The following is a 25277-nucleotide window of genomic DNA, read 5'->3' on the forward strand; positions in this document are numbered from 1 at the left end:
CATGTAGCCAAAGGGAGAACATGCAAACTCTACACAGTGAGATCAGGATTGAACCCAGGTCTCTGGTACTGTGAGGCAGCAGCTGTCCATTTAATGTCATCTGAACTGTAAACATTGGCAATGAAGTTAAGAAGAGGAGAGAGTATTAAGTGTCCATGGCATGAAACCTTTCAGTAGGGCTATTAGTCAGGTAAACAAAGGTCAAGGGAGGATGCAATGGTGGTAGCATGAATTGGATTGGTATCATTGGAAAGGGAGAGACAAGAGAATTCAGATGCTGGAATCTGGACTAACAATCTGCTGGAGGAACACAGCAGGTCAAGCAGCATCTGCGGGGAGAAAGGAATTGTCAACATTTTGGGTCGAAACCCTGAATTGTTGTAAAGGGAGTTTGGTGATAAGAACCAGTGGAGGGGAAGAGCGGATATCGGACTGATAAAGTTGGCAGGGAATGAGTCATTGGGACTGCATTATTGGAAGGTGGGGGATTAATGTTGGGGGTGGGAGGTAACACCCAGTGATGAAGGTAATCTTTTTGCCTGCAGGTGTTCTTGTCCATAGATGAGGCTGTGTTATCTAAGAAGCGCTCAGTGGTGGATGCCCCAGAACTAGATGGGTCAAGCTTCCTTACAAGCATCCAAAATGATCATGACATGGGGATTGGTGTCACTGATGTGATGCAAAAATTGTATTGGGGCCACAAGGGTGCCCAATGCCAGTAAGTGACTGGTCCAATTTCAGAGTGACATGATACAACCTGGAAGTGAATATTATTATGATTCACTCGCAAAAAAAGTGTTTCATTTACATAACGCTGCCAAACAAGGTGAGGCAATTGGATTTCTAGGCACGTATGTAGAATGAGCAATGCAACAGGGGAACAGTTTGCATTTATTAAGTATCCAACCTTGCATTCAAAGTTAGTGTGAGCTCGATGAAATTTTTCTCTTTAATTGGAAAGGTCATTGATTTTTATTTTCTCTTTAGGGGTTCGCTGCTACTCCTTAGAAAAGAATGGCTTTAGTGAGAAAATTGTTTCTCAAAAGAAAACAGCAGCCAATTTCAAGGGACATTAAAGTGACACTTAAAGTGACACTTTAATGTTGAACAATAAAATGAAAGAAGTAAAGAAGTTGACAGCTCTAATTCTTAGTACTCTCACATTATAATTTGAAAAAATACCTTCAACAATCTTTAGTAGGTGCTATTTGGTTCAATTGGTTCGATTGTACTACTCTCATTTTTTAAGTTAGCAGTTTTAAATCCAATTCCAACATCTAGGCTTAACCAAGTGCATCAGCAAAGGTACAGAAATTTGGTTGAACAAAACACCTTGATGTTACAGATGGTGAAAACTACCTAATTACTTTGTTTTAGAAGTCTATTGTGAAAAGCAATGAGTTTTCAATTTTATATGATCCAGCTTTATTTTGTACTATTCATTATTCATTAGGTTCTATTTAATTAATCCTGATATTTTACAAATAAACTGAAAGTAAACACAATGAGAATAATTTTCTTTGCTGCCTAGAAACCAAATGATAAAGAATCCTTTTCTTCTTTACTGCCTTATTTGACTTTCTCCTCTGTTGAAGAGAGAAAACAGGTGAGAAAAGGCCTTCTATCTGTGATCATCTGTTTTCCTTTTATGCAGAAACATCAAGCTGTGGGTGGCAGTTGCTGTTATTTTCAATTAAGCATTGTAATTAAAAGCAAGCATTTATGAGCGAGATCATTCCTTAAAGTGCGTGATCTAAGCAGCTTCGGTTTATTGGTGTGAACATATGAACATCACATCCACTGCTCCAAGGCAATAACAGTGACAATGGGAAAGTATGTCACAAGTAATTTCAGATTAACAAGTAAGAGTCCCTACTTCTGTTAGGAACAATGCCCCACAAGGTTTCTGTTCTTCATCTCTAATCAATGCAGTTGGCTACTGTAGGTGCAGGTAGGTTTGTTTTAAACAACTAAAAATATAGTTTGACCTAAGTGACAGTAGGATCATTGACACATTGAAATTCAGTCAGCTTCAAGATTTTACTGTTATGCCATTTCAAGAAAGAGCCAAAGAATATCAGTACAGTAAATAAAAGTGAACATAATGAGTTAGATTTTGACTTCGTGCAATAAAATAGTTGACACTGAATTAGCAGCCTGGCTTATAATTGTCCTAATATTTATTTCCATGAAATAATTGGAAGGCAACTCACTATAGCCCATTTTACACTATTGCCCAATGTTTAGATCTACTGCTGTATATAATGAAGCTGAATTTTCTGCAGATGTAGATGGTGAAAATAAGAAGAATTAAGTTTCAGTTGTTCTTCACTGGCAAAAGAAGCAATGGATTTGTAGATATTCTCTGAAATTAAAGAGATTTGGATTGGAAATGGGCTTGATAGAGCTCATTCCTGAGAGTAGCACAAATCTAAGAACATGAAAGATCAGTGTAGATGAGCAGATAATTTTATCAGCTTGCAGCAATTTGTATTTTTCTATCTGAAAATCAATGATGGCAATTGATTTGGAAGTAACCATAGTGATGCAAATGAAAGAAATCTACATTGCAGGATAAGGTGTTGAAATGTTCTATGCAATTGACTGCCTGTCAATGGTATATGTCTGACTCGAAACTTGATGTTTTAGAGCCAAAATATACATAACCTAAGAGGTTCAACAGCAAAGCAATCTGACTGGGAAACCAAGATGTTTCTGAATTTGTTTTTAATAAGACCCAATTTATGGAAAATAGAGAAGCGTAAATTGCACACTAATTGCAGACACATTATTTACCAAGCTCACAGCATGCAAACCTGATGCAAGTATTTACTGCTTCATATTTGAGTGCATCTTTTAATGGTATTCTGTCAGACGTATGCTTATTTGAAAGAACATTTAAATACTCAAAAGTTGGAACCAACAAGAGAAAAGCTGAAAATGCTCACCAGGTCAGTCAGAATCAGTGGAGAGAAGCTGAGTTAACATTTCAGATTGATGGTCTTTCATTGGAGCTGAAAGAGAGATATGTTTTCAACAAGTAAAGAGAAAGGGGAAGTGAGGATAAGGTGATGTAAGGACAAATGGAGAAGGTCTCTGAAAGGCTGAAGAAATTACATTAAAAAAGTCATAGCGAAGCAAGGAAAATATGGGTGATAATGTGACGATAGAAGAAGCAAAAGATAATCCAGAGGAGGTGTAAATGGAAAATAGCAGAACCATAATCAGCAACTGTGCTCTGAACATACAAGAGCAGTGGCTATAAAGTGGAATTGCTGAAATCAAATGTTGAGGCGGGAAGGTTTAACATGTCTAATTGTAAGATGAGTTGCTTTGATTTGACCTTTCCATGGCCATTAAAAATGTACAAGTTGTTATGAAAAGGGAATGGAAGGGAAGATGTGTCTGATCATGTAATCTCATTGAAGGTGGCAGAAATTATGGAATGTGGATCTGGTGGGGTGAAAGGGGAGGACAAGGAAAGCTCTATTTTTTGGGAAGAGAGAGCGTGAGAGCAGAAGTCTGGGAAATGGAGGAGCAGTAGTTCAGAACCCTGTCAATTATGGTAAAGGGGAAACAATTATAGACTCATAGAGTCATACAGCATGGAAACATGCCCTTTGGCCCAACAGATTCCCATCCAAGCTAGTCCCATTTTCCCATGTTTGGTTCATATCCCTCTAAACCCTCCCTTTCCATGTACCTGTCTGAGTGGCTTTTAAATGTTATTAATGTACCTGCCTCAACCACTTCCTCTGGCAGCTCATTCCGTATACTGACCACCCACTGGGTGAAAAAGTTGCCCTTCAGGTTCCTATTAAATATCTCCCCTCTCACCCTAAACCTACATTTTCTAGTTCTGGATTCCCCAATCCTGGGAAAAAGACTGCCCTCAATTGTTGAGGAAAAGACGTCCCAAAAGCGCATATACAAACACGAATTAGGGGCAGGAGAGGACCACTTGGCTCCTCAAGCCTACTCCACCATTTAATAGAATTATGGCTGATCTGATTATATCCTCAACTCCACATTCCTCTCTATCTGCAGTAACATATGGCCCATTTGCTTATTGAGTATTTGTCTACCTCTCTCTTGAAAATATTCAAAGGTTCTCCTTCCACTGCCTTTTGAAGAAGGAAGTTCCAAAGATTCATGACCCTTCGAGACAAAATAAAAATATTATCTCTGTCTTAAATGGGTAACCTCTTATTTTTGAACAGTTATAGATTCTCCCATAAGAGGAAATGCCCTTTCCTCATCCATCTTGCCAAATCCCCTCAGAATCTCAAATTATTCACTCTCTGAAGTCTAAAGTGGCTAAGCACAGGTCAAAAGCCATCTATAGATTTAACAATGAAACCAGTGTTCTTGGCAGAATCTCAGAGGGCGATGAGGGGGCATACATGAGTGAGATGGATTGACTGGTTGAGTGATGTCACAACAACAACCTCACACCCAAAACATCAGCAAAACTGAGGAACTGATTGTGGACTTCAGGAAGGGGAAGTTGAGAGAACACACACCAGTCTTCATTGAGGGGTCAGCGGTGGAAGGGTGAGCAGCTTCAAGTTCCTGGGCGTCAACATCTCAGAGGATCTATCTTGGGCCCAACACATTGATGCAATCATGAAGAAGGCACACCAGTGACTCTACTTTATTAGGAATTTGAGGAGATTTGGTATGTCACCAAAGACTCTTACAAATTTCTACAGATGTACAGTGGAGAGCATTCTGACTGATTGATTCACTGCCTGGTATGGAGGCTCCAATGTGCAGAATCGCAAGAGACTGCAGAAGGTGGTAGCCTCAGCCAACTCCATCACGGACACAACTCTCCCCACCATCAAGGACATCTTCAAGAAGCAGTGCCTCAAGAAGGCGGCATCCATCATTAAGGACCCTCACCATCTGGGACATGCCCTTTTCTCGTTACTACCATCGGGGGGGAGGTACAGGAGCCTGAAGACCCACACCCAATGTTTCAGGAACAGCTTCTTCCCCTCTGCCGTTAAATTTCTGAACAGTCCATGAACTTGTGAACACTACCTCATTATTCTTCTTTTGCACTATTTATTTATTTTTGTAACTTATAGTCATTTATATGTCTTCATGTCTTGCACTGTACTGCTGCTGCAAAACAACAGATTTCACGACATATGTCAGTGATAATAATCCTGATTCTGATTCTGATTCTGAAAGTGCAGCAGATACAAGTCTGATCAACCTTTCCTCACAAGACAACCAAACCATTCCAGGTATTGGTGTATTAAATCTCCTCTGAACAGCTTCCAATGCAGTAACATCCTTCCTTAACTAAGGAGAACAATACAGTTCACAGTGCTCCTAGTGTGGTGCTACCAACACCCTATTTAAATGAAGCATAACCTCCTTACTTTTGTATTCAATTCCCTGAGCAATAAATGATAACATTCTGGAAGCTTTTCTGAGTATTTGTTGTACCCATGAATCATGCTCCAGAACACTCAGATCCCTCAACATCTCACCATTTTGGTAATATACTTCTTTTTGTTTTACTCTTCCTGCCAAGATAGACAATTTCCCATTTTTCCACATTATACTACATCTGCACGTTCTTTGCCAAATCACTTAACCTATCGATATGCCTTTGTAATGAAAACAGAAAGTGCTCAGCAGGTCAGGCAGCCTCTCTGGAGAGGGAAACAGAGTCAACATTTCCGGTCAAAGATCCTTTGTCATAAGTGGGAAGGAGTGAAAACAAGTTAATTTTAGGATACTAGGGAGTATCGGCAAGCAATAGATAAAGGAAAGGGAATATCTCTGATAAGATGAGGTCAGGGTTGCAATAAGCTATTGATTAAGCCATCTGTTTGATCAGTTTAATGAGGGCAATTAGGCCACAGACAGATAGGTCAGAACAAGAGTGGGATGGAGAATTAAAGTAACAGACAACTGAAAGTCCAGAGTTGACCCGGCTGACTTATTTTCAGATGCTCCACAAGAAAGTCACCTGATCTGCATTTGGTTTCTCCAGTTTGAAGAGACCACATTAGGAGCACCGAAGAAGTACAAGTGAATTGCTGCTTCCTCTGGAAGGACTGTTTGGCTCCCTGGGTGATGGAAAGGGAAGAACTAAGTGGATGGGTTTTGCATCTCCTGTGTTTGCAAGGGAAAGTGCTGTGAGAAGGAGAGTGGTTGGTGGAGATGGAAGAGTGAAGCAGGGAGTGGCACAGAGAACCATTCCTCCTGAATGCTGAAATGGTGAGAAGGGAACACACTATACTATTATACTTATCCGGGTACTTATTATGTAGCCGATGGCAGCCACGTTGTGATTTTGGCAAACTTAAACCATTCCTGCTTCTTTTCCTGCCTGGACTAATATTTGCAGGTTTTATTAGAGTAAAACCAAAATGCCAACTTTTAAACAAAAAGAACTTGTACCCAGATGGAAATGGGCCAAGCACCCAAATTGCAGGTCATTTCAATTACTGTGTTACTGGAAAGGCATTTTTTATGCTTCATGAAAAAAATTGAGATTAGGGTTGTGAAACGTTAGACTTGGCACATGTTCCACAAGCCCATTCACTTGATTGAGGATTGTAGGGTTGATGTGAAGGAAAGGAAGAATGAGTGAGTTACATTTTTTTCACTGTGTGTATTTTGTTTTTAGTTGATATTCTGTTTTTATTTTTTAATTATTAATTTCATTTTTAATATTCTGAGGCATTGAAAAACCTTGATAGCTTTGACAGATGAAAAAGCACGCAACAGAGTGTCAGAAGCTGGCAAAAACTTCCTGAAGAGTTTCATAGACAGGGATTGTTTTGGCCCACCCACATTGACTCAGAGTTGTTTGAGGTCCTGATGCTACTTGGCTCCATGACCATTCATATTCAAGAGATCAGCCCTATAGATCTAGTAAAGTTAAATGTATCAGAATGGGGATTGCATGCATCTGATAATGGACAGTGTGTCCAATTTGGGAAAATCTGGGCCAATGAGATTACTTTGACTTTATCGAACTTCACAAATCACCTCTATTCTGCTGAGCACCTGAGGCATCTGACACAGAATGTGTGTTACATTTTGCCATCATTGCCATCATCTGCAATTAAATTTTACATAGGGGTCCTCAAAATAATTGTTAGTCCCCTCTTTGCATACGATTTAACACCAATTCTAAGCATAGATCTTGAACGGACCTTTGTTAAAATGATAAGTGATTCACTTCTGACACAGAATGAACATATATATAAATGAAGTTGCCCTATTGGTCTCTGAGATGTCCATAGACTGGAAGTAAAAAGGAATCCCAGGCTGTGCGTAAGCTTTGTTCCACTCAGAATCTAACCCACCTACACAGAGGGTCTAGGAACTGACAGTCTCATACTGACGTTGTCTGTTAGCACACATACTGAAGCATCATGCATGTGAGGAAGGTAATTCTGTTTGTATCAGAACAGGGCAATTCTGCTGTAGGCCATCCATCTATGAAGTTGTATCAAATTTTCTCTCACAATTAATATCACCTGATCTGCTAAGCATTTTCTATGGCTCTGCATTTCACAGCTTTTACACCCCTTTTTTGCATTTTTTTCTCCATAACTGCCCTTATTTCACAGATCTTGTTTATCTGATTGTGTTCTTCTCTTTAACTATCCTCATTAATCTATCAACCAGGTTATTTCAACAATGGCTTATCCCCATGGCAATCCAGACCTCAGGCTACTGGAAATATTCCCTTGGTCTATCCATTTCTCCCTCAGTGTCTTTGCAGCTTAAAACTAACTTGTTTTCTCTCTTTCTCAGTTCTGAAGAAAGGTCTTCAACCTGAAACATTAACTCTGTTTCACTTTCCACAGATGCTGTCCGGCCTGGCGAGTATTTCCAGTACTTTCAGTTTTTATTTCAGACTTCCAGCATCCACACTTCTTTGATTTTCAGATCATTTAATTCCTTTCTACCTTCCTATGGACCATATCTTGAATGGAGATTAAGCAGATGTATGAAGTCTCCCAACAAAGGCAGAAATCTAATTTGTGAGAGAGATTTAAGAAGGGCATAAAAGTTCTGATGAAAGTTCAGTGACCAGAAAGATTAATTGCAGATGACGGCAATGGTGGCAATATGTTCTGATGCTGTTTATTTTTCCCCAGAAAGTCTCCCAACTAAGTGAGTACTTCCAGTTTCTCTGCTTTTATTTCATAAAATACATGGATGGATGTAGGGGTGTAAGAAAAAGGGCAGAGGATATGGTTTAATTTGAGACAGGAACTACCTTTAAATCTTCAGATTAACCAGTTACTTCATTGTTTTACATTAATGGCAGTGGAATGAAACATATCCAGTGTACATTGCAAACTCCCATTTAGCCTACCCTAAAGGATATATCCTATCCTAGCCTATTAGCATAAATTGATGATCATTAATCATCAATTTATGACTGAGCAAAATATAGTCATAACTTGTGCTATATTTTGATTCCTCAATTTGCTGCTAAACGGTTCTATTTTAATAAGTAATTAACAGTTTCTTGTTTCCAAAAAAACATTGCCAATTATCATGCAAATTTAATTGGTACTTTGAGTGACGTTTTTAAGCTAACACTTAAATGTAATTTACCCTAATAGTGATAATTTTCACAGACCGGGATACAGTTGATATAGTAATAGATATGAAAATGTCCTACAGTACATCTGAAAGGTGCATTAAGAGACCAATGCCAAAGTACCTGTCATTAACTATCATTAGCTATCAAATTAATTATCACCATAGAAGGACTGATATATTGACAGTAACATGCTTGCTTATTTTATCTCTGTGCGGTCTCAATGGATAGAGGGATGCAAAAATGAACAAAGATATGCCATGGCTATCAATGCAGGCATCATTATTAAGGGAGAACCACTAGCTGTTTCCCACCAAGGGAAGGTCAGCTTATTACAAAACATCCTGTAGCCCTGAAAGAATAACAAACTACTTCAGTTAGCAGATCAGAACACTAAATAGGACTGAAGCTCAAACCATGTACTTCTACTGAAAATGCCACTGCCCTGTTCATCTGTTACATTTAACCCAGGGGACACAAGCAAAGAAAAGAGCACTTTAAAGTACTGAACTCTTTTGTCATTGGCACAGAAATTCAGGAGCAATGAAACTGAATCTTCTTTATATCAAATAAATCAGCCAGATTCATTTCCAATTTGGTTCTCTTATTTTTTGGCTTATCATGGAAGCAAATCATGCTGTTTGCAGAGACTTGTGAGATGAAAGTGGAGCTTAAAATGTTATTTGTTACTTGGAAATAATTAACTGTGCTTTTGACAGTTATAATAATGAATTGCACCATTTTGCACAAAAAAGTTCATTTCAATCTGGGTAAAAATTATTCAACGAGTGTATATCCATTCATTTCCGTAAATTACCGAGGTTAAGTAACATGGAAACGCCTATTCTGACTTGCTGGAAGGACATTTCCTTTTACAAAGTGATAAATTCTTGGGTGTAACTTTTGTACTGTGTGTAGTTTACTTTATGCCTTTTGCTGCACGTGGGCTTTGGTCATTTGCTTACTTAAGATTGCTGACAATGTTGATAGCCTCCTTGATTGCAGATGAAGCATTTGTTCAGGATCTCCAAACAGTCGGCGCTGGGAACAGTGCCTGGGCTATTTTCTCTCACTAACCCTGTCATAAGTCTCTGCCACATTTTAGGCTGAGTGGAACCTGCTGTTACCACCACAGTCCCTTAAATTGCCCTTAAATCTGTTGAAAGCCAGGCCTTCAGTGCCTGCAGAAGAAATCAAATTGCTTACTCTTAATTTACTCAAAGAATAAAGTAAATGTTTTGCAAGCAGTTTTATCTGATTGTTATTGCCAGTTCATTACGTACATATGAATGACAGACTAACGAGTGAATGTTCTTTGCTGGAATTTGCTCCATGAGAGCACTTGAGCACACTTGGAGCTTAGCACAGAAATAATAAGTCACATTGACAAAACCATTATAGGGCCTCGCCCTATAACTTGGGTTCATTTATCAAACAATGAAATAGTTTAGCCAATGTACAATGAAAATTGATATTCAGTACATCAAATCTATTATGTTCCTAAATATGGCTTCAAAACCAAATGATTATGTTGATTCGTATCACAGGATTCTTTAAGTTATATATGTAAAAAGCATACATTGCAAATTTTTAGATTGGAACAAAAGAAATCCAATTAGCATAGTTGGTTTTCTTGATGTCATAGTCACCATTTGCTGGTAACTAACTTAATTGTATTCGTAATACAGATGACTTAGAAAATGGCTCCTTCCATGATTTTCTGTAACGCAAAGCTGAGTCATCCATTCATGCATCGAGAAACGCAAGTTGAAAACAAAATCTTGTGTTGATTTTTTTCGTATAAGTTCCACGAGAGCAAACTTTATTCGATATCCCAAATTTTTGGGTAGTGATTTGTGAATTCTGTAAGGGCAAATTTCTGTGACCTGAAGGGCTGTTACATGGGGATCGCCCATCATCGGAAATTATGGTCATGCAGGGAGAGTGGTATTGAATGACTAGTAACTGCATGGAAAACGGAAGCAACTCTGCACAGGAAGAGATGGGACCGAATGAATGGCACAATCAAGATACAGACACTATTACGATTAGTTGCTATTTCAGCAACCTTTATTTCAGTAGTTCTCATTGACCTCGGCACCCGAATTCTCATAAATAGTTCCAATTGGTTAATCACTGACATAACTTGACTTTACTTCCAATGACAGCACAACCATATCTAAAAGCTGCTCCTACATTGCCAAAGTAGCCATTCTCCAAGCACGTAATAGTCAGAATGTGCAAGCCAGATCAGAGTAAGACTTCAACTTGTGTTGATGGCAGGCATATTTTAGAGTCTCGAAGTCATTATTCCAACATTTGACTTCATTCTGCCTTATGTCCCTATTCCAGAAACTTTAGCATAAAGATCTTATCTGGCACTTCAGTGTAGCACTCCAGAGGTGCTTTCATTTGGGTGCAATGTTAAACCAAGGCCTGTGTACCTTCTCGATGATGTTGGAGGAACTCATCAGGCCAGGCAGCATCCATGGAGAAAAGCAGGCAGTCAATGTTTCGGGTCAGGACCCTTCTTCAGGACTGAAGAGCTTTTCCCTCCTATATTTCCTTCCTATATAAAAGCAGAGCTTTTCTCCCCTATATATGGGGCTTCCCCTTTTCCTATCTCCAGTCCTGAAGAAGGGTCCTGACCCGAAACGTTGATTGCCCGCTTTTCTCCATGGATGCTGCCTGGCCTGCTGAGATCCTCCAGCATCATCGTGTTTTTCATTGAGATTCCAGCATCTGCAGTCCTTTGTTTCTCTCCGTGTACCTTCTCGGTGGATATTCCAATCTAAAATTTTGAAATTTGTGCTTTTTACACACGTATGATCTGAGCAAACCTGCGATAGGAATCAAAATATCATTTGGTTCTAAAGTTGGACTTAGAAACACAATAAATTTAATGTTCTAAATAACCATTTTCAGTGAATATTGGCCAAACTATTTCATTGTTTGATAAATGAACCCAAGGTCTTTCAGTTAGGCCCAATAATGATTTTGTCAATATGACTCATCATTTCTGTGCTAAACTCCAAGTGCGCCCAAATGCTCTCATGGAGCAAATTCCAGCAAAGAACATTCACTCGTTAGTCTGTCATGCATATGTATGTAATGAACTGGCAATAACAATCAGATTAAATTGCTTACAAAACATTTACTTTATTCTTTGAGTAAATTAAGAGTAAACAATTTGATTTCTTCTGCAGGCACTGAAGGCCTGGCTTTCAACAGATTTAAGGGCAATTTAAGGGACTGTGGTGGTAACAGCAGGTTCCACTCAGCCTAAAATGCGGCAGAGACTAATGACAGGGTTAGTGAGAGAAAATAGCCCAGGCATTGTTCCCAGTGCCGACTGTTCAGAGATCCTGCATGATCCCATGATCAAATGTTTCATCTGCAATCAAGCAGGCCATCAACCTGTCAGCAATCTTAAGTAAGCAAATGACCAAAGCCCACACACAGCAAAAGGCATAAGGTAAACTACACACAGTACAAAAGTTACACCCAAGAAAATACCTTGATTGTTCCAGTCATGGTAAAATGTGTTGGGATGTCCTGAAAGGGATCTGATTTGCTCTGTGTAACTTTCTGAAAATGATCATTATCATGTATATCTTACTATACTTTGTGATTTTCATTTATGCTGTGTTTATGTTATGGGTGGGATTGTATTCTGGTGCAGTTGATAGAGTTCAGCAGCCCTTTAATAGGGAGCAGCGTTCAACATCAAGTTCCATTTTCTACGTATGTCTGTTGGGAATTTGAGTTGAAACCATCATTAATTTTCCTCTTCTTTTTCTGCCCACTATGGTTTTCTAAATCAACAATATGAACAGAGTTTATTCTGCAGAGAAGTACATTCCCAAGTTTACAGGTTCGGGGTAATAGATTTAGGACAAAGATGAGGAGAAATTGCTTTTCCCAGAGTGTAGTGAACCTGTGGAATTCTCTGCCCAGGAAAGCAGGAGAGGCCAACTCATTAAATATATATAAGACACAGTTAGATAGATTGCATAGTAGGGGAATTAAGGGTTATGGGGAAAAGGCGGGTAGGTGGATTTGAGTCCATGGCAGAGCAGGCTCGACGGGCCAGGTGGCCTCCTCCTGTTCCTATTTCTTATGTTCTTGCGTGACTCAGGACAAATTTCTTCCCCCTTTTTTTTCAAGAGCCTAGCTGTTGATGAATATATTATTATTTTGCCATGATATTATTTTCTTTCCAAATATATGAAGAATGATAGATGGAAATTAATCCTCCAGTCACTACTAATCCATATAAACCAGAGGTTCAACATTATGTGTAGTTTTGGCCACCACACATTATGGAACTGGAGAGGGTGCAGAGGGATTTACGCAGAGGAAGTCAAAAAATAAAACCGCAAATGCTGAAAATCTGTGGTAAAAACAGGAAATGCTGGAAACAGTCAGCAAGTCAGTGTGTAGGTCTTCAACTTGAAATGCTAATTCTGTTTCCATTTTCATATATGCTGTCTGACCTGCTGAGTATTTCCAACAGTTCCTTTTTATATTGAGAATGGGTCCAGGGATAAGGGATTTCAATTATAAAGTTAGACTCCAGATGCTGGTGTTGTCCTCCTTAGAGCAATGAAACTTGAGAGAAGTGTTGATGTGGACATTCAGGGTTGGTTTAGATAGAGTAAGAATTGAAGAGTTATTTCTAGCAGCTAATGGTATGAGAATAAGATTTGGATTTAAACTGAAAGTCAAAAGACCAAGGGAAATAAACTCAGCCTATCCTCATAACTGAAATGTTCAATCCTAGGCAATATCCTGGTGAATCTCCTTTGTACTTCCTCCAGTGCAGTCACATCCTTACTATAGTGTGGTGACCAGAACTGTACATTGTACTCCAGCCGGGACCTAACAAATGTTTTATAAAGTTATACCAAAACCTCCCTGCTTTTAATGAAGGTAAGTACCCTGCATGCTTTCTTCAAATCTGAGGTGCTGGTGATGTGATGAAAAACATTGTTTATTGAGACAGTGTTTTGATTTAGAACATTGCCTGTAAACTACCCAGGCTTTCAAAACAGAATTGAACAGGCATTTGAAGCAAAATAATTTGCAGGAAAACCAGGAAAGAGCTGAGGAATGGGAAGGAATAGATTGTTTTACGAAGAGCTAGCATAGACTCAGTGGGCCAAATGGCCTCCTTCTGAGAAGTAATGATTCTTTGAGTTCTAAGTCTGTCTCACATAATTAAGATGCCTTGTAAGTCACAGCATATAGGTTCATCACACTACCTGAAAACAAATGATATCCTGGGAAAGGTGAAAAACCAGATTAAAATCCCCAAACCAGTTTGGGAAAAAAAAGAAAAGAGATTCTTATTTATTCTCCATGAGGTCATCAAAACTGGCTGAGCAGGTGACTCAGACACTGATAATGGTCTGCTCTACCTGCCTTTTACCAGAGATGATCTCCAGGCAGAAGCAAATGCAACTCAATCTTGAAGGAATTCAGTAAATTAGCGTTCACCAAATGAGATTGCAGCCTGTTCCAGATCTTCATTATTCTCTGTGAACAAAACCACCTCATAATATTTGGTCTTAAATAACTAAACACAATGCTCACTGCTCCTTCTCCAACCTATCTCATTCGAATAAACTATCCATTTAACAAGGGATTTTGTTTTATTTATTGAATCATGCAGAAATGACCTATGTTGTCAATATGAATCCATTAAAATGTCCAGAGGAAGGGTCTTAACCCAATATGTTGACTGTCCATTTCCCTCTACAGATGCTGCCTGGCCTGCTGAGTTCCTCCAGCAGTTTGTTTGTTGCTCTAGATTCCAGCATCTGCAGTCTCTTGTGTCTCTATTAAAGTGACATAGTGTGTTCCAGATGAATTCTGGATCTGGTCCTTTCAAATAAAGCAAGTAGGTAACAAAGTACTTTAATATATTTCTCCACATTATTTTCAACAGGTTCATCCTGAGCCTTTTTGAAGATAACTGGTTTAAACTTGGCCTGGAAATTTCGATGTGTGGGTTTGCAAATGCCTTGGAACGTTTCCCTGCTTCTAAACTATGAAGTACTTCAGCAGTCCTGATACTGAACCAGATGCTTGCACCTTGCCATTGAAGTTCATAAGTGAGATTGAATCTAAAATCTGTTTGGGCTTCCAGTCTGTGGCTGTGTGCTTAGATTTCAGGCACATCAACTGCTTCAGGATGTACAGAGGGCAGACAAATCTCAACATCAAATCTACCATCCATCAGGTGAAGCTGAAACCGACCTCACTTTGTCTTAATGTTTGTCAATACTTTCCACAGGCTGAAGTAAAGAACTGTTCCAATCCCAGGAACCAGACATTGAGCTTGAATGTGCATCCTAGTAAATATCTGTATGGGAAGAAACAAAAGTGAAAAGTAATCAAAGTTTCCATAGCCCACAGCTGATAACAAGTGTGGGATAAGGGGATGACCACACATTTCTCAGATAACTTGCATTGTAACAAGTTTATCATCAGTTTTTGTCTGTGAAATCCAGCAGTCTTCAGTTTGGCAAGGCTACAAGTTTTATATGTGCTGGAAAAAGAACTGTATGTTTATGGATAGGTAGCCAATGGCACTAGATATCATGTAGCTGAATCAACTGGACTTTATTTCACTGAGGAGCTTATTATTTCAAGTGGATCACCTGTAGGTCAGCTACCTAGTTGCTGTGGCTCTCAAGGGTGGGCAGGGAGAAAAGACCAATGGTTAAAGGCTTATTCCATGCTGGCAGTGGCCCTTGGAAGTGCATTTGAGCAAGTCAGAAGATTTATCCTCTTCCTTCATCTGACTTCACCTCAGACTTTAGAGTCATGGAGTCGTACAGCACAGAAATGGGCCCTTGAGCCCACCATGCCCATGCCCACCTTTTCCCCCATCTACACTAATCTAATTTGCCTGCATTAAGGCCTTATCCCTTCAAGCCTTGCCTATTCAAGCACCTATCTAAGTATCTCTTAAAGGTAGAGGTTGTATCTGATTCCACCTCCTCCTCCTCTGGTCGTGAGTCCCAGATATCAACACTCCCTGTGCAAAAAACTCTCTCCTTAAATCTCCTCTAAAGTTCTTTCCTCTCACCTTAAACCTATGCCCTCTTGTTTTTGTTACCCCCTACCATAAGAAAAAGATTCTGATAATCTACCCTATCTATGCTGGAAGGCATGGAGCCTGCTATTCTCAGCATCATTCAACTTTGGTCTGTGAGCCCTACTGCAGATTCCTTATTTACCGGGTGATGAACTTAGATTATGGATCAGTACATGGAACTATGATATTGTGGCCATAACAGAGACTTGGTTGAGAGAGGGACAAGAATGAGTGCTTAATGTTCCAGGTTTTCGATGTTTTAGAAAAGATAGAGAGGGAGGTAAAAGGGGGGAGGGGGTGGGGGGGAGTTGCACTACTAATCCAGAACAATATCACAGCTGCACTCAGAGGGGACATAATGGAGGGCTCGTCCACTGAGTCTAAGTGGGTAGAACTCAAAAATAAGAAAGGTGCAATCACTCTGATGGGGATTATACTGCAGACCCCCCCTATAGTCACTGAGACATTGAGGAACAGGTATGGAGGCAGATTAGGGAAAGTTGTGAAACTAATAAGTTGCTGTCGTGAGGGACTTCAAATTCCCTAATATAAACTGGGATCTCCTTAGTGTAAGAGGTTCAGATGGGGCAGCATTTGTTAGGTGCATCCAGGAGGGTTTCTTAAATCAATATGTAGATAGTCCAATGAGAGGAGGGACCGTACTGGACCTGGTGTTGGATAACGAGCTTGGCTAGGTGACCGATTTTTCAGTGGGAGAACAGTTAGGGAACAGTGACCACAATTCCTTAAATTTTAAGACAGCTATAGATAAAGATAAGTATGGACCTTGCAAGAGTATTAAATTGGAGCAGGGCAAATTACCGGAGCATTAGGCAGGAAATAGGGAGAGTTAATTGGGAACAGCTGTTTTTGGGCAAGTCCACATCTGACATGTGGAGAGTGTTTAAAGACCAACCGCACAGAGTACAGGACAGATATGTTCCAATAAGAAGGAAGGATAACGATGGCAAGGTAAGGGAACCTTGGATGTCGAGTGAGGTGGTGAATTTAGTCAAGAAGAAAAAGGAAAAGTATCTAAAGCTTAGAAAGCTAGGATCAAACAGAGCACTTGAGGATTATAAAGAAGCCAGAAGGGAACTCAAGAAGGGAATTAGGAAAGCCAGGAGGGGCCATGAAAAGTCCTTGGCAAGTAGGATTAAAGAGAATCCCAAGGCATTCTATACATGTGTCAAGAGCAAGAAGATAACTAGGGAGAGGGTAGGACCACTCAAGAACAAAGGAGGGAACCATAGAACCATAGAACCATACAGCACAAAACAGGCCCTTCAGCCCACCATGTTGTGCCGTCCATCAAACCACCCTCACACTACCTAACCCCTTCCTCCCACATATCCCCCCATCTCACACTCCTCCATATGCCTATCCAACAAGCTCTTGAACCTGTCCAATGTATCTGCCTCCACCACTACCCCAGGCAGTGCATTCCATGCACCAACCACTCTCTGGGTGAAAACCTCCCCATGACATCTCCCCTGAACCTCCCACCCATAACCTTAAAGCCATGCCCTCTCATCTTGAGCATTGGTGCCCTGGGAAGGAGGCGCTGACTGTCTACTCTATCTATTCCTCTCAATATTTTATATACCTCTATCATGTCTCCTCTCATCCTCCTCCTTTCCAGTGAATAAAGCCCTAGCACCTTAAGCCTCTCCTCATATTCAATATGCTCTAATCCAGGCAGCATCCTGGTAAATCTCCTCTGCACCCTCTCCAACGCCTCCACATCCTTCCTATAATGAGGCGACCAGAACTGAACACAGTACTCTAAGTGTGGCCTAACTAGAGTTTTGTTAAGGTACATCATCACCTCGCGGCTCTTAAACTCAATCCTGCAATTTATGAAAGCCTACATCCTATTGGCCTTCTTAACTGCTCTTTCCACCTGTGAGGCAACTTTCAATGAACTGTGAATATGAACCCCCAGATCCCTCTGCTCCTCCACACTGCCAAGTACCTTGCCATTTACCCAGTACTCTGCCCTGGAGTTTGTCCTTCCAAAGTGTACCACCTCACACTTCTCCGGATTGAACTCCATCTGCCACTTGTCAGCCCAGCTCTGCATCTTATCAATATCCCTCTGTAAGCTCCGACAGCCCTCCACACTATCCACGACACCACCAATCTTAGCATCGTCCGCAAACTTACTAACCCAGCCCTCCACCCTCTCATCTAAGTCATCTATAAATATCACAAAAAGTAGAGGTCCCAGAACCGATCCCTGCGGGACACCACTAGTCACTGCCTTCGAATCCGAGGGCACTCCTTCCACCACAACCCTCTGCTTTCTACATGCAAGCCAATTCCTAATCCACACAACCAAGCTTCCTTGGATCCCTTGGCCTCTGACCTTCTGAAGAAGCCTACCATGAGGAACCTTATCAAACGCCTTACTAAAATCCATGTAAACCACATCCACCGCACTGCCCTCATCAATCTTCCTGGTCACCACCTCAAAGAACTCTATCAGGCTTGTGAGGCAAGATCTTCCCTTCACAAAGCCATGCTGGCTGTCCCTAATCAGTCCATGATTCTCTAGGTGTTCATAAATCCTATCCCTTAAAATCCTTTCTAACAGCTTACCCACCACAGATGTGAGACTCACCGGTCTATAATTCCCTGGCCTATCCCTATTACCTTTTTTGAACAAGGGGACAACATTCGCAACCCTCCAATCCTCTGGCACCATCCCCGTGGACAACGAGGACTCAAAGATCCTTACCAGCGGTTCAACAATCTCCTCCCTAGCCTCTCGAAGCAGCCTGGGGAAAATCCCGTCAGGCCCCAGAGATTTATCTGTCTTAATATTATTTAACAACTTCAACACATCCTCTCTCTTGATATCTACAACCTCGAGAACATTACCCTTACCAGGACTCCTTTCCATGTCATCAAGACCCCTCTCCCTGGTGAATACCGAAGAGAAGTACTCATTGAGAACTTCTCCCACTTCCGCCGCCTCCAGGCAAATTCTTCCACCTTTGTCCTTAATCGGGCCTACCTTTACCCTAGCCATCCTTTTCATGTCCCCTTCTAGCTCTCCTCAGCCCTTTCTTAAGTTCCTTCCTCGCTACCCTATATTCCTCACGGGCCCTGTCTGAACCTTGCTGCTTATACCTCATGTATGCTACCTTCTTCTCCCTAACAAGTCGTTCCACCTCTCTCGTCACCCACAGTTCCTTCACCCTGCCATTCCTTCTCTGCCTCACCAGGACATATTTATCCCTAACATCCTGCATAAGATCCCTGAACATCGACCACATCTCCATGGTACATTTTCCTTCAAAAAGGACATCCCAATTTACACTCCCAAGTTCTCTCCTTATAGCCTCATAGTTCGCCCTATGAACAGGGAACATGTGCTTGGAAGCAGAGGAGGTGGGTGGTATCCTTAGCAAGTACTTTGCATCGGTATTTGGTATCGGTATTGGACGTGGAGGATAGGCAGATCAGTGTGGAGCACACTAATATGCTAGGGCATTTCGTGATAGAGGAGGAGGTAGTGATAGGTCTCTTAAAGAGCATTAAGGTAGATAAGTCCCTAGGACCTGATGGGATATACCCCAGGTTATTGAGAGAGGCAAGAGATGAGATTGCTGCGGCCTTGACCAATATCTTCTTGTCCTCTCTAGCCACAGGCGAGGTCCCAGAGGACTGGTGAGTAGCTAATGTTGTTCCATTATTCAAGAAGGAAAACAGGGATAATCCTGGTAACTATAGACCAGTGAGTCTCACGTCAGTGGTAGGGAAGTTACTGGAGAGGATACTTAGGGATAGGATTTATGAGCATTTGGAAAACCATTGCCTAATTAAGGCATGGCTTTGTGCGGGGCGAGTTGTGCCTTACTAACTTGATTAAGTTTTTTGACAAGGTGACGAAGGTGATTGATGAAGGTAAAGCTGTGGATGTTGTCTACGTTGATTTCAGTAAGGTGTTTGAAAAGGTCCCTCATGGGAAGCTCATACAGAAGATCAAGATGCATGGGATCCAAGGAGAATTGGCCATTTGGATTCAGAACTGGCTTGCCCGAGGGTAGTTGTCGATGGGGCTTATTCTAGCTGGAAGTCTGTGACTAGTGGCGTTCCTCAGGGATCCGTACTGCATGAAAATGTAGATGGGTGGGTTAGTAAATTTGCAGATGATACGAAGATTGGTGGTGTTGTGGATAGCGTAGAAGACTGGCAAAGGATACAGCGGGATATAGATCAGTTGCAGATATGGGCAGAGAAATGGCAGATGGAGTTCAACCCCGGACAAATGTGAAGTGTTGCACTTTGGGAGATTAAATGTAAAGAGACAGTACACTGTTAATGGCAAGAACCTTAACAGTGCTGATAAGCAGAGGGATCTTGAGGTCCAAGTTCATAGCTCCCTGAAGGTGGCTGCACAGGTTGATAGGGTGGTAAATAAGGTATATGGCATGCTTACCTTCATTAGTTGACGCATTGAGTTCAAGAGTCAGGAAGTAATGCTGCAGCTCTATAAAACTTTAGTTAGGCCGCATCTAGAGTATTGCATTCAGTTCTGGTCACCCCATTATAGGGAGGATGTTGAGGCTTTGGAGAGGATGCAGAAGAGATTTACCAAGATGCTGCCTGAATTAGAGGGCATGTGCTATGAGGATAGGTTGGACAAACTTGAGTTGTTTTCTCTGGAGCAGCGGAGACTGATGGGGGATCTAATAGAGGTTTATAGGATTATGAGAGGAATAGATAGAGTAGATGGCCAGTATATTTTCCCCAGAGTTGAAATGTCTAATACCAGAGGGTATGCATTTAAGGTGAGAGGGGGAAAGTTCAAAGGAGATGTGTGGGGCAAGTTTTCTACACAGAGAGTGGTGGGTGCTTGGAATGCGCTGCCTGGGGTGGTGATGGAGGCAAATATGATAGGGGCATTCAAGAAGCTCTTAGATAGGCACATGAATGTGAGGGAAATGGTCAGATATGGACATTGTGTAGGCAGAAGGGATTAGTTTAGCCGGGCATTTTATTACTTATGTAATTGGTTCAGCACAACATTGTGGGCTGAAGGACCTGTTCCTGTGCTGTACTGTTCTATGTTCTATGTTCCCACTAGTACGTGACATAATGCCTGTTTCCAGGGGAATGTGAAAAGCTGCCCGAAACAATTTGCTCATCATTATCTCTGCCCTGTCCCTAATGAAGGGATACAATAGAGGCAGTTTCGCCCACCAGTATTTCACTTTCTTATTTGATGCTATTTTGAATGTAGAACAAAAACACCAGGCATATGGTGTCCTCAATAAAAGGAGACACTTCTTTCCTCTGTTTCCTACTGTCATTACTGGTAAGATACAAAGCAGACTGCTGCCACTCCCCATTAATCTTGGGAGTGTGTAAATAATAATCAAATGCAAAGGAACTATCTGAGGAAGGTGCATCCTGGGAGTGTGTATCCACCAAGTTAAGGAAATGACAATGTAGGTTTGAAGCAGCCCATCAATTATAACAAAACACTTGATGCATGCAGTTTCCTCCCATTCATGGCCATCTAAGTAGTTACCACCGAGATAGGTGTGCCCATGCTATCTTTCTAAATCCCTTCGAGGAATGAATTTCCAACTTTCCTAATTTCCTGCAATTGTTCAGGCGAAAGCTGAAAAAGCTATGTCTCAGGCTTGGAAAAGGAGGGACACTGGAACTCACTGCTTCCTGACAGTCACCATAGAGTCACTGCCAAAAGGGGAGGTAAAAAGACAAATCAGACCATTCCAAAAGAAGGTGGAATATTACGGCAGAGTTCTGCCTGTTTTCTCACACACGGCACAGACATAAAAAACATGGATCTGTAAAATTAAACCAAACTTTTCAACCTCAGATAACTGCTACAGTATTTCATTTTCAATTGTAAGGTGTGGTATCAAAATCACAGAAGATCCATAAAAAGGAATGTAGGTTCTCTTTAAGTATGTTTGTTTTTTTTTGAGACATTAAAGGCTATTACCAAATGAGTCTAGACTATTATTTCTTGTCAAAAAAGCACACACAAAGGGTTAGCTGATTCACAGATGAAAGGTCAGAAAAGCTAATGGAAACTGTGCCACAGCAACACAATTCTAGGAAGTGATGATAAGGCTGGATATTGCAAGACTGGTATTCACTTCTTTGGAAGATCATAGCTAAGATGTGGCTGATACTTATAATAGAAGTTTCTGCTGATTTCACTGTTATTGTAAAATATCTTAAACCAGCATAAAATTGTGATTACTTTTGCATTATAATCTCTGTTGGAATTGGCCCAGATTACGAAGCTTTTGGATAAGACTTGATCTGGCCAGGATCTCTGAGTGCATGTTTGTAAAAAGATATGGAAAATACCTACAAATATGCCAAATACATTGGCTAACGTTCTGTGAAAACAGATGCTTAATTTTATGAAGTTCAAAATTATTGGTTTAAAATAAATTTTCAAGTTGGCAAATTTTATTCACTAGAAGTAAACAAACTGATGCTAAATAATAATGAAGAAAGCTCTGGATTCTGCTATCAAAACTGGTTTACTAACGTACCATTGCAATGAACCTCAAATAATGATCAATGCAACCTATTATTATGGCTAATCATCAGACTCTACGAACAAATGAAATATATTTAACATTGTATTACAGCAAAATTGAGTATGTTTTTAGTAGTTATGTATTTTCTGCTTTAATTTAATTTGTTCCTTTTATTCAGAAAAGAGAAATTGAGTTTCAAAGTTATGCTCCAAATATAACATTTTACTAAGTAGGTTAAGTATTTATTGAAAGGAGACAACATTCAATTTTGTTTAAACCAGCTTTGTCCTTTGTGATGATGCAATTAACATCTCTGGTGCCCTTTAATAAACTTACTGATAAAAATTAGATCAAAAGATTATGACTTTTGACCTTTGTAATTAACTCACAGTTCTATAACGATTACATTGTGTGAAAGTAGTGAAGCTATTGCTATTTGAAGTGCTCCCCCCTCCCACCCCAGCTCCTCTGTCCCACCACACCCCAGAGATATAAATTCTATGTGTTAGAAATCATTTCCCTGTAATTTTTATTGATATAAAATTTTACTGCCAGCAATCCTTGGTGCAGATTGAAGCTTCTGTAGACTGACAAATGCAGGTCTGTGAGCCAATGCCTCTGGTGATTACGGGGGCTCGGGACCAACCATGGCCAGAGGGTGCAATCAGTTTACTCTATGCTTATTGTTGGGCGGTGGGGTGAGGCGCAAATGTTTCCCGTCAATGCCATTACCTTCCCCTAACTCCATTGTTTGCAATTCCTCTTCCCTACCCCCATTTGACCTCATTTTCATGGCAGTCAGAGGTTGCCATGGAAAGATCAATGTAACAGCATCGCTCCATGTTCCATGGTCTGGATTTCATGTGTTTAAAATGGAGAACGTCAGGCTTGAAGTCTTCTTAAAGGGAGTAAACCAGATGGCAATTACTTAAATCAGCAAAGTCCAAATTTCATGACCTTTTTGGTGCCTTCAATTTGGCGTTAGTGTTACATGTTATGGGGGAGATCCAGTTCTAGGTAATGTTTTGTAATTTATTACGTAATGAAACTGCTTCTTTCAGAGACCTGCTAAGATTCATAAATAAGCACCCTGTTCATGCAGCCAAATGCCCAGCAGATCTTTCATGCATGTATGCATGGAATGCACAAACATTTATGAAAACAACTAGATATCTTAGCAAAGTAGCTGCTATCATTTTCAAAGGTACCTTCACTGAAGATCTAGTTAAACTAGTTAAACGTCCAAAACACTTTAGATGAATTCCAAGTCTAAAGATTAGCCAATGTATTCCCTATGACCAATGTAGTTAATGTTATAAAGATTATAACCATGTTAGACCTTCCCCTCACACCTCATCAGGAAGAACAAGAAATCATTTAACAACATGGTGAATTTGAAAGGGATGTAAATGGTTATTTGGTAGTTGACAAATTTGAGTAAGTTTTTTTGTTTGGAGAGGTCACTGATTTTACAGGTGCATATGGATTTTTAATAGTAGTTCAATAAGGTTTATCGCAGGAAGGTTGATGCATGTAAACATTTCCACCGCACATGAAAAATGTAGCAACATCAAAAGAATGTTGATAGCAGCAGGTAAAGGGTTAAAATTAATGGCAGATTAATGAATGGTGTTGATATGACTGGAAATTATTTTGTCTAGCTGGGGAGCCATGGGCAAGTGGATCATTAATTTAATTTGGACTGAATAGCTTCATTCTGTGCAGTAAACCTTTAAAGTTCTATTTCTGGAAACTGAATTGTGTTATGTTATTTTCTCTGTGACATGCAATTGAAAATCTTTTTTTTTCTGAGTGAAATACCATAATGACCACTTCCAGATGGTTTTTGCATCATTCTGGAATTTCAATGGGGCACATCTGGGAACAAATCACCCGTGAACTCAGACACAATTTTCTCATCAGGGGCACATGGGATGACATAATTCCTTGTGCAATGCTTTTTTTGGAACATTTTGGGAATCTTGAGATATGTTGTCCCAGGACTGACCATGGCTGGACTCCCCCAGGACAATCTGGTCTCCCGATGTCGTGCCAGACTGGAACCCCTGCCATCTTAGTACTTTATTTATATTCCACTCATTGGGACCTTGCTGCAGTCTACCAACCCTTCCACCACGCCAGTCTCTGAAGCACTTCAGTATCACTGAACAAGCCCTTCCTTTCAATGTGAAAGCCTCTTTCTATATTATGGCTCGTTCTGCCTTTAGAAGTGGGATCTAAACATCACTGAGCATATAAGGCATCTCTTCCATCTGTTTGCACAGCGTTTATCCAGATGCCATTGCCTGAACTTTGTTAAAGTAAGCAATTGGATGTTCACTAAAGGCACGGTAAATCTTATCAACCTACTCTCAACCTTCAGCAAGGTGATGGAAGCTATCATCAACAGTGGCACTTGCTCACTAATAACCTCTTAACAAATACCATTTTGGGTTTTGCCAGAACCACTCATCACAGCCTTGGACCAAACATGGACCAAAGACCTGAATTCTAGAGGTGAGATGAGAGTGATTGCCCTTGACATCAAGGTAGCATTTGACCTTGTATCAAGATGCCTGGTAATGCTGATATCAATGGGCATCAAAGGAAAAGCACACCAGTCGTTCGAATCATACTCCACAAAATGTTTAATTTCCTCCATCACTGGAGTATAGTACCATCTACAAAATGCAGTATAGTTACTCACCCAGGGACCCCTGACAGTTCCTCCCAAATCATGGTCACTACGACCTGGAAGGACAAGGCAGCAGATTGAAAATGAATAATAGTAAAATTGTCAGTGTTGGACTTTTCAACCCTTCTATCCCAACCTCTGAAATTCCAACAGGAATTTAATTTTGGAAATGGAGTACAACACACAACCAAAACCATAAAGCACATTTTGCACAAATGACTAAGAATTTCTTCCCTCACACCATAATGTTTGTGACTTTAAAAAGGGTGTTTCTTGTGGCAAGAATGGTTGTCTAATTGGAAGGATTTAGACAGGGAAAAATGGGCACCTTTTGTCACTAAACATATCTTC

This window comes from Pristis pectinata, chromosome 1 (genome assembly GCF_009764475.1).
Source record: "Pristis pectinata isolate sPriPec2 chromosome 1, sPriPec2.1.pri, whole genome shotgun sequence".
In the NCBI taxonomy this organism is placed as follows: Eukaryota; Metazoa; Chordata; class Chondrichthyes; order Rhinopristiformes; family Pristidae; genus Pristis; species Pristis pectinata.